Source organism: Panicum virgatum, chromosome 4N (genome assembly GCF_016808335.1).
Source record: "Panicum virgatum strain AP13 chromosome 4N, P.virgatum_v5, whole genome shotgun sequence".
Taxonomy (NCBI): Eukaryota; Viridiplantae; Streptophyta; class Magnoliopsida; order Poales; family Poaceae; genus Panicum; species Panicum virgatum.
Window position 1 is genome coordinate 16,522,145 of NC_053148.1, and position 9,639 is coordinate 16,531,783.

Genomic DNA, 9,639 nt, shown 5'->3' on the forward strand with positions numbered 1-9,639 from the left:
TCCCTAGCTAAGATAGAAAGGACTGGATAACTCTGTTTGTGCTCATGCCACCAGTTCAAGATGTTGAAATCATCATCAAACTGGCTGACAGTGTCAGTATCTAGGTAGGCAGTAAGTTCAGAAGAAATACCATATGCACCACCAGAGCTTGCTGCTTGCAGCAAAGCACTTGCAGATGTTCTTCTACTAAGAGGAGTACTAAAAGAGCTAGCAGTACCAACATTGCCAAGACCAGATACAGGAGAAGTAGAAGTAGAAGTAGAACCATCACCAAAGATCTTACCCCATTGAGCTTTTTTCTTACCAGTAGAAGGTTTATGTGTAGGCCTAGCCAATCTAACAGAACCAAACTTCCTTTCATACTTGGCAAACATGTCAGACAGTGCGGCTCTCACAGAGGTAAAATAAGTAGAATATTCAGTACCAGTTAAACTAAAGAGCAGCCTTAGAGCATTGCTAAAACCTTTTATCTTACCTCTAGGATCCATGATGAATGCAATGGAATAAAGCAGAGGTATATCAGTACTTAAGGTATTTTGATTTCATAGGAACTATCACATCTCTAAGCATTCTGTCATTTTCATAGTTTTTTAGTTGTCCAGCAATTTCAATGAGATTATGCAACATAAGTGGAGCAGTGGGATAGTAAACACCAGATAATACAACAATAGAATCATAAAATAGTTCAAGGAACTCTAAAAAATTTTCAGCAACATACCAATGTCCATCAGTCAAGAGATAAGGATTACCTTCTGCCCTAGGGTACTGGGTTTGGATGAGCACACCAAAAGTTTTCTTGTGGGGAACAAGATGCTTAAGCATGAGATAGGTGGAGTTCCACCTCATATCCATGTCTAATTGAAATTTTCTAGGCCTCACACCCACAACAATACAGTAGGACTTATGTGCAGCAATGCACTGAAGAGTTCACAAATGAAATAGCAGTCCTAAATGCTTCCAAGTAAGGTTTAAGCCTTTTCAAGCCAGACTTAACAATCAAATTAATTATATGGCATGCACATCTCTGATGTAAGTATTCATCACCAATATAACCTCTAATTAAAGGTATCAGTGCTTCCATAGCAGAGGCATTAGCAGAAGCATTATCTAGAGTGATAGAGAACACCTTATTAGTCAAGCCAAAGTCATGGATCACAGAGTGCACACACTCAGCAATGTTCTTACCACTGTGACTGACATCAATAAGAGTGAGACCCAAGACTCTCTTCTCCAGTTGCCAATCAGTGTTAACATAATGACAAACCACACTAAGGTAATCTTCCTTAGCATTACCATACCATATATCAGAGGTAAGACCAACAGAGCTAACAGAATTAGAGCTCAAGTACTTCACAAGATCATCAAGCGTTCACTAAAGTACTTGGCAATATCTCTAGTAGTGGTCTGCCTACTAATAGTTGTGAATCTAGGGTTATGAGCAATCTGAATGTACTCTTTAAATTCATCAGTTTCACCAAACCCTAGAGGCAGATCTAGCTTTGCAATCAAATGGCACAATTGAGTATGAGCAACATCAGGACTGTACTCCGAGGAATGCACACTACCGTCAGCATCAAAACTAAGGATCGACTGAGCAACAGACTTACGCTTCTTACGGCAAGTTAGAAGATGTCGAATAAGATGGTCAGTGCTGCTACTGGAAAAGCCAGAAAGAATGTTTTTGCAGTGAAGGCACTTGGCTCCATACCTGACGGTCTTACCATTGACCTCCTTGAAGAGCTTCTTGAACTCGTCCCACACCTTGGAGGTGCAGGGATGTCCCCGCTTCTCGCCGGCATGGATGACAATGTCTGGTGCGGCACCGGCAGCTGCACCACCAGCGCCACCAGCATCAGCACTGGCACCAGCACCAGCACCGGCACTGGCACCGGCACCTACACTAGCATCAGCACCGGCACCCGTAGCAGCAACGAGAGGCAGAGGGGGCATGATTACTTCGACATTACCACGCTGACCAAAAAGCTCCTCCCAGTCCTCTTCCATACCGTCCTCGTCGTCCCCTCCAGGCCCATCATCCGCAAGTCATCGTTGATGGTGTAGCCCTCATCGTCGTCGTCCATGCCCTGGGGGCAGGCCTTCGGCGCGTCATGGCTTTCCATCGGCCGCAAAACCGAGGGCACCGAGCCACCGGTTAGGGTCCAAAGACCCCAGATCCAGCCCCCTCAGGTACCTCAACGGCTTTGCATCAGCCGAGGAACTGCGCAGAGGGCTAACTCGATCAGATTCACGGGAAAGAAATCAAAACAAAATGAAAAAACAAGGTTAGGGTTTTCAGACTTACCAGTTCCGGAGCACCAAGGACGCCGGCGAGATCGAGGACGGCCAGATCTACGAGATTTGGGGACGGATTTGAGTTGAGGAAGTGAGTCGACCAGTGAGGATGCAAAAGTAGGGATGAAAACAAAGAGAAGAGGGCAAGCAGGATAGAGTGGACGGCCAAAAGGACGACCGGCTTCTGGTGGTGTAGGGTAACGGCGGTGAGCCGGCGACCAGAGTTGGAGAAGAGGGTCAGATCGAGATGGGAGAGAGGTGGCGGGGCGAGAACAAGACGGGAACGGAACAGGAGGGGAGCGGAGGGGTCGAGGCTCGATCTAGGATTAGGGTTAGGCGAGGGGAGCAGAGGGGGCAGGTGAATGGAGGCAGGGGGTGGCCGGGGGCAGCGGCCGGCACCCCTTTATATCCCGCTCCGCTGGGCTGGGCCGGTAGCAGGCCTCCAACGGCTCTTTGCCCGGCTTGGCCTGGCGAGCGGGCCATGGCCGTGCCTGGGCCACCGTGCCACCCGTCGGGTCGTTCAGGCCGGCCTTTTCGAGCCGTGCCTGGATGCGTCCAGCGGGTCGGAAGTGAGGCCCAAGCACAGCCCAGTATCTGGCCCGTGCTGCCCACAGCCCAATATTCCTCGGGCCCGGTCCGTGCTCAGGCCGGGCTATTTTGGGCCGGACTTCGGGCCCCCATTGGTAACGGGCCAAACGGCCAACTATAGAAAGGGTAGCCACATAAAGAATACACAAGTCTTTTGTTGTATCAAGTTATAGTAAACGAAGAGTTGAGTTCTCTTATATAGAGTTGGTCTCCTGTGTCTGTGTCTAGGTGAAGGTCTCCTCGCTGTAGTGTGGGTATGGGATATGCAAAAGAAGTGGTAACATGTACTTTTATTCGTAGTTTGCCATTGTAGGATGACAGATTGTTTCACGCATTGTGGTACAAAATACTTTTCTTCATCAAAATTGTAGAACTTCATGAGCACAAATTTATTGTTGAAACTGTTATTTATAGTCTTAGAAAATATTTAATGAATAAGCTAAGTAAATTCTTAAAAATTAAACTTTTTAAAACTCCCATCTATCTCTTACCCTAAACCCTAAGACTCGATGCTCAAAGGAAAAAAACACTTCTCATTTTATGCTTTTGTTGTGCGCTATTTAAAACATTTGCATGTGCATTAGGGGAAAATAAGGAGTTTAATCAACGTACCTTAATCCTACTATGTTTCTTAAACTTACCATCTTGTCATTTAAGAAAGTCTATAATAGGATCTGTTCCATTATAGCCGCCAATAGCTAGAACTTTTCCATCTCATGGGTTTCATTTAAGTGCTCCTATCTGTGTTCCTTGGCAATGAACCTTGTTGAGCTGTAGACCAAAGATAAAATTATATTATAAAGGACATAACTAATTTGTTAACCAAGCTGCATTAAGAATTGTATTGATGGCAAGGGAGAGATAATTTTGAAATTATAATACATACAAGCATTTTCCACTCTTGATTTGTCACCTTGATGTGAAATAGTTTGAATACACGGGTTTCATGGGCAATACCAATTGCTATCATCTGATTGATACTTTCCTCCACAAACAGTTGGGTCAAGATTCCAATCAAGAGCTATGATTGTTGGTCTTGTCTTTTCTTCACATTCCGACATTAGCCACATGTAAAATATAAGGTTCAACTGACACTAAGGGTCTGTATCCAATTGAGTAGAAAATGATAGGATAACAGACATGCAACAGCTGAAAGAAGACATCATCACTACTCATTTAACGTTATTCAGTTATAGATAGCACTTAGTAGTGTACAGACACACAAGTCATGTAAGTGCGAACAAATTCAATATTGTGTACATGTTATGTTGAAAAATAACAATGCATACTTGAGAAGGTCTAGAAGAATTTGGAAATAGCAAGTGAGTAGAGTTGTCATTCTTCATGGCAAGGTAGGAATTCTCTAGAATTATATATTTTGTATGGTTGGACAAGGATGAGGGAAAATTCTAAAGTTAGATATTTTGTAAATAAGATTGTTGAAGTTGCCATATGGCAACACCACAACAACCATGAGCACCTACAAATTGAGGTTCTTGTCAGACCTGGGTACCGGAATTGCTCAGGCTTAGAATGTTAAGGATAGGGCATGCCCCATACCTTACATCTGTTGTAACTACTCAGACACAAGTAGAACTAGTCGGAAGTCAGAATAGATGGAAACTACCCGAGTAGTACTTGGGTAGGACTCCTAAGCTAGTATATGACTAGGATTTCCATATAACCCTATTCCCCCCGAACTATATAAGGGAGGACAGGGACCTCCTCCAAACAATATGCATCTAAGGCAATACAAACAAACACACAAGACGTAGGGTATTACGCATACTGTGGGCCAAACCTGTCTAAAGTTTTGTGTTTCTTGCACCTTCGAGTTTCTGATCTTGGCGACACCCTACCTACAACCTACCACCTTGGGAGTATCCCTCGCTGGGCTTAGCGGTCAAACATTGATAGCTGGTGTGCTAAGTAGTAGTGTTAATCGAAGATCTACTGGCGAACTCAATGGAATCTTTCAAGTTCACCAGCGCCATGCTCGACGAGGACACAACATTCGTCTTCGGCTCCTGGGTTTGTGTCGTCAATGGCTCAGATGGCCTCAACAGCCATCTAGCCAGCACCAGGGAGCCGGAGGCACTAGCAGCAAACCAAAGCAGTGATCTCGACAAGTTTGTCGATAACCTCGACAAGATGTTGCTCCTTGACCTAGCCATTGAGATCAAGGAAGAGACCATTTTCAATGCGACTTTAACTCGTGCTGCATCACTTCTCGGATCAGGTCCAATCCAATCTGAGGAGCAATGTATTCAAATTTGTTCAGGCTATGCAATGCAGCTACTATTTACTAGGAGGCCACATGTTTTGAGACCCTCTCCTCATTGGAGGAGGACTTGGATTGCCTGCTAAAGATCTGCATGCCATGAGGCTCCCATCTTCAACAACTACTCGGACTCGGATGTTGACTCCGAACCCTTGTCGTGTAGTCACTTGGCCCTGATACTAACCACATCACCGCAAGGCCGGTTCGTATACTTTAAGGGAATGGATCCCTCCGAGCTTCGTGATGACCCCTACCTTGTGGCCTACATCCAAGATTTGCCTTACCAAGAAGAACCCTCTCTCCCAATGTGGAGAAAGGAGGCGGCAACACCGTACTGGTCGACTTTAGCACCATCCATGAAGAACACTCCAGGGAGCAACACATCTTCATGGACACCATCCACGATGAAGATACAGGCGATCAGTACAACAACGAGCTACTCGACAACATCTCTGCTGAAGAGCTCACAACCAACACTCCCCCGATGCAAATAGAATGCTGATGAACATGAGTACGTTACTCCCATGGGGAACATCTTTGAAGCCGCCATCCTACTGCCACAGCTACCCAGAACCTAGAGACTCAGATGGTGATGGAGCTAACTAACATCGTTGGCATTTATCAGCGTCATCACTAGGTGGGTGTTCCGAGACAACGGTGATCATAAATGCCAATGGGTATCTTTACGAATGAATCCGCAAGCGCATGGAATACCGTTGTAGCATTTTATAGAGAAGTATTCTAGGGTTGTAAATTTATATTTCTGCAGGAAAGGCGGCGGTTAAGGAATAGGTAAGTTTACTAATCAAATTTTGGTTGGATATTCAGTTACATAAATAGGGGTAACATAAATATTTGGAACATTCCCTTGTGTTCACCTTCCAGAGCCATATGTTGCTTTATATAGAATAAACCATACACACATGCTCCTTGTTATTATATTGAGCTTTACCAAATGTGTTGATCCATGATAGATACGCTTTATTTACTTGCCTGATCAAGTTCAGGTACACGAGCAACTTCTATTGCGGTAGTTAGCTATCAGACTCCACAAAATAAATGCTCCAAAATAACTGATAACCTCTTTCCAAAGTATCGAAAAAAGAGGCTATCCCAAAGGAAAAGACGACATGCTGAAGAAGCATGACCCAGAAAAAAGAGAGAGAGATAGCCATGCCACAAAATAAATAAAGGAGAGAGGGAACCATTCAAAGGAGTCCACATCCACCATATGTGCACTCACTTGATCAGCTGGTAAATATAGTGTTATATCTATGGATCAAATCTTTGATTTTGCAACAGATGTGATACAAGTACATAGCAACATACACCCTACCGAGCTCCACTTCGTCCATACACAAATAAAGTAGGGAAGAAAAGCAAGCTTCGGTGAGGAGATACGCACACGAGTGACCAAGGATATTCAAAAAGGAGTAAGACCATGAATAATTTCTTTTGCAAAACTTTAACCCCCCCCCCCCCAATCTAGCAGCAGAGCAAGGTGAGCACTTGGATCAATATCATTCCATTCTTCAACAATCCAAAGCAACATGGTAGACACATCAAACTTCACAAATGAAGGTAAGGTATTGAATAATCTTTGTGCAGGATATTCTATCAAGATGATGCTGGTCTGCCTTAGTCCTAGTCTTTACTCGAGGTCAAGCAAAAAACTAAATGTGGGGGAGATTGTTAACGGTCTATTTTGACCGTCAAATCCTGCAAAAGAGGGAATAAATGTTAGCATAGGGTAGAATATTAACGAATTCTATAGATGCTGGTTTGAAATTATGTGTAGGTGAATTCAAGCTAAATTTGCAAGTAATTGGCAAGGCATGATCCAAGGTAGAACTTCCAGCCAATCAGAACATGACATGTAGCCTCACACTGATAAAAGGGTCCACCAGAGCAGGAAACCAACATAAAGAAAGGCCAAATTACCTACTAGGGACTTGAGGGCCCATGTGTCAGCCTTAGGTCTGAAGCTGAGATCGGTGGTTGGCGACCCGGCTCTATCGGACGAGCACCCTTGTCAGTGGACCTAAGCCTGGCGCCACCGCCTCTCTCCTTCCATGTGGTGTCTCTCCATTGGTGCACAAGGTCGGTTCAAGGTGCCTCGGACTCCAGCTCGTGGAAAAACAAGCTCGGGTCCCCTCCTATAAATATGAGAGTGGGGTTGAAATGAAACACACCAACACATACCTTTCACTTCTCATTCTTCTCTTAAGCTTGAGAGCGCTCCTTTGGAGGCAAGTGCTGCCTAGGAGGTGTAGGAAATAGGAGAGAGTGAGGGGAAGTTGGGGAAGTGTCGGGTCTGTCACCACTCTTACCTCAATGGATGTTTATCAATCATAGTTATGATGCAGCCTCAAAAGAGGTTATCGAAATCATCGAACGCACTCCCTTCCTCTAGAGTGAACTGTTCGGGCTTCCCCTCTTTTACATGAATCAATCTCATCGTTGTCAACCATAATATAAGCCGCTCACACCAACATTTGAAGTTGAACCACCAAAACGTGGTGGTTTGATTGTTGCAACAAAGTTAGCTACCGAAACCCTATTAACAGAATCAGGTTTTTGGATTGTTAGATAACTAGGCATTTTCAGACACAATTTAATACCAAAATTAAATAAATATATGAGTAATATTTTCATGACTATTGTGAGTGAAATATAGCATGTGCATGTGTTCATGAATCTCACTAATAAACATGAACAAAATAATAAAGGAGATATGTTTAGAGTGTACCCTGAGATGGGACCAGTGATGGAGGCACCGGGTGCGTCATTCTCATGACTGGACATTGTGTCGGTCAGAGCTGTTCGATGTAGCCGATCTAAGTTGTTGCAGTGCAAATGGCCGTCGGGAAGTAGTCAAGATGATCTTGATGTTCACTTGGGGAACACAGGTGTGACCACCGGGATGCAGAGGACGTAGACGTTCAGCCACCAAGTTTGGCCACCGGGAAGTAGAGGACGCAGTCGTTTGGGGAGCAAGCGAGTAGTCGCGTGAAGATGCTCCCCAAATACCTAATTCCCCGCTATCCCGAGCGGGATCATTGTGTCGGTCAGAGCTGTTCGATGTAGCCGATCTAAGTTGTTGCTGTGCAGATGACTGTCGGGAAGTAGTCAAGACGATCTTGATGTTCACTTGGGGAACACAGGTGTGGCCACTGGGATGCAGAGGACGTAGATGTTCGGCCACCAGGTTCGGCCACCTAGAAGTAGAGGATGTAGTCGTTCGGGGAGCAAGCGAGCAGTTGCGTGAAGATGCTCCCCAAATACCTAATTTCCCGCTATCCCGAGCAGGATCTTCAGCGTGCAGAGGTTCCGGAGATCTGCTCTCGCTAGTACTGTGCGCGCAATGCTAGCGATGGGAATGCAGAAAGTAGCTGAGGGAGGAGTAACAAGAAGCAAGTGCTTGAGTGTGAGAGAATGAGAGGAGGAGGGCTGGTTTATATAGGCGTGGAGTTGCCTCAGGTTCAACGAACCTGGACGCGTCAGTTACTGGTGCCATGATTCACAATTAACAGCCAAGGTTAATTCTCAGTCATCACTCACATATAACTGTCATAACAGCCAACGTTAATTCTCAGTCATCACTCACATATAACTGTCATAGTTTAATGTCTTAGAATAATTACGTCGCACCGCACCGTCCGGCCACGGGGCCTCGGCACGGCTCGGCGAGGCGAGCGAGCGCGCACGTGTGGTTCACCAATCTCCTCTTACCAGCTTCACAAGCGGTGTACTCAAGGTCCACCATTTAAGTCGGTTGAGATCCTCCTCAAATTCACATACGGAATTAAGCATTTGATTCCCTAGCATTTATTAGTGGGCTTTTAATTCTTTATTGCTCATGAAATTAAATGGCCAAGCCCATAAATTCCAACAGTAGGTCTCTACCGTACTCCCTCCATTCTTAAAAAGAATGCAACTCTCACTCGAGAAGTCAAATAATTTTAAATTCGATCAAATTTAGACAAAAAAATTACTAACATCTATATCTCCAAATAGATTTAGTATGAAAATATATTACACAAATGCTCTAATGATACTTATTTTGTAATATAAATATTAAAACTATTTTATATAAATTTGGTCAAACATGAAATTGTTTGACTCCTTGGGAAGCAAGAGTTGTATTCTTTCTGGGATTGAGGGAGTAGAAATTTTTCCATCAGACGGATGACACATAGAGTCCAGATGTCCCATTTTTCAGGGGTGGGACAAAAAGTAACTTGCTCCTGCAAAGAGAGCGAGATCACTGTAGTATTTGACCCATCCCTAAATTTTTAGGGACGGGGATGCCATCAACCGTCCCTACAAGTGAGCCCCATTTGTAGGGGAGGGGAGCTTTTAAACTTCATTTCCTTTGAGTTTGGGACTCTAGGAGGTAAGTTGATGGTAATCTCATATCATTTCTAAGCTTTTTTTTTGTTAATTATAAGGCTCAAATGGAACTCTCTTCGCCTCTA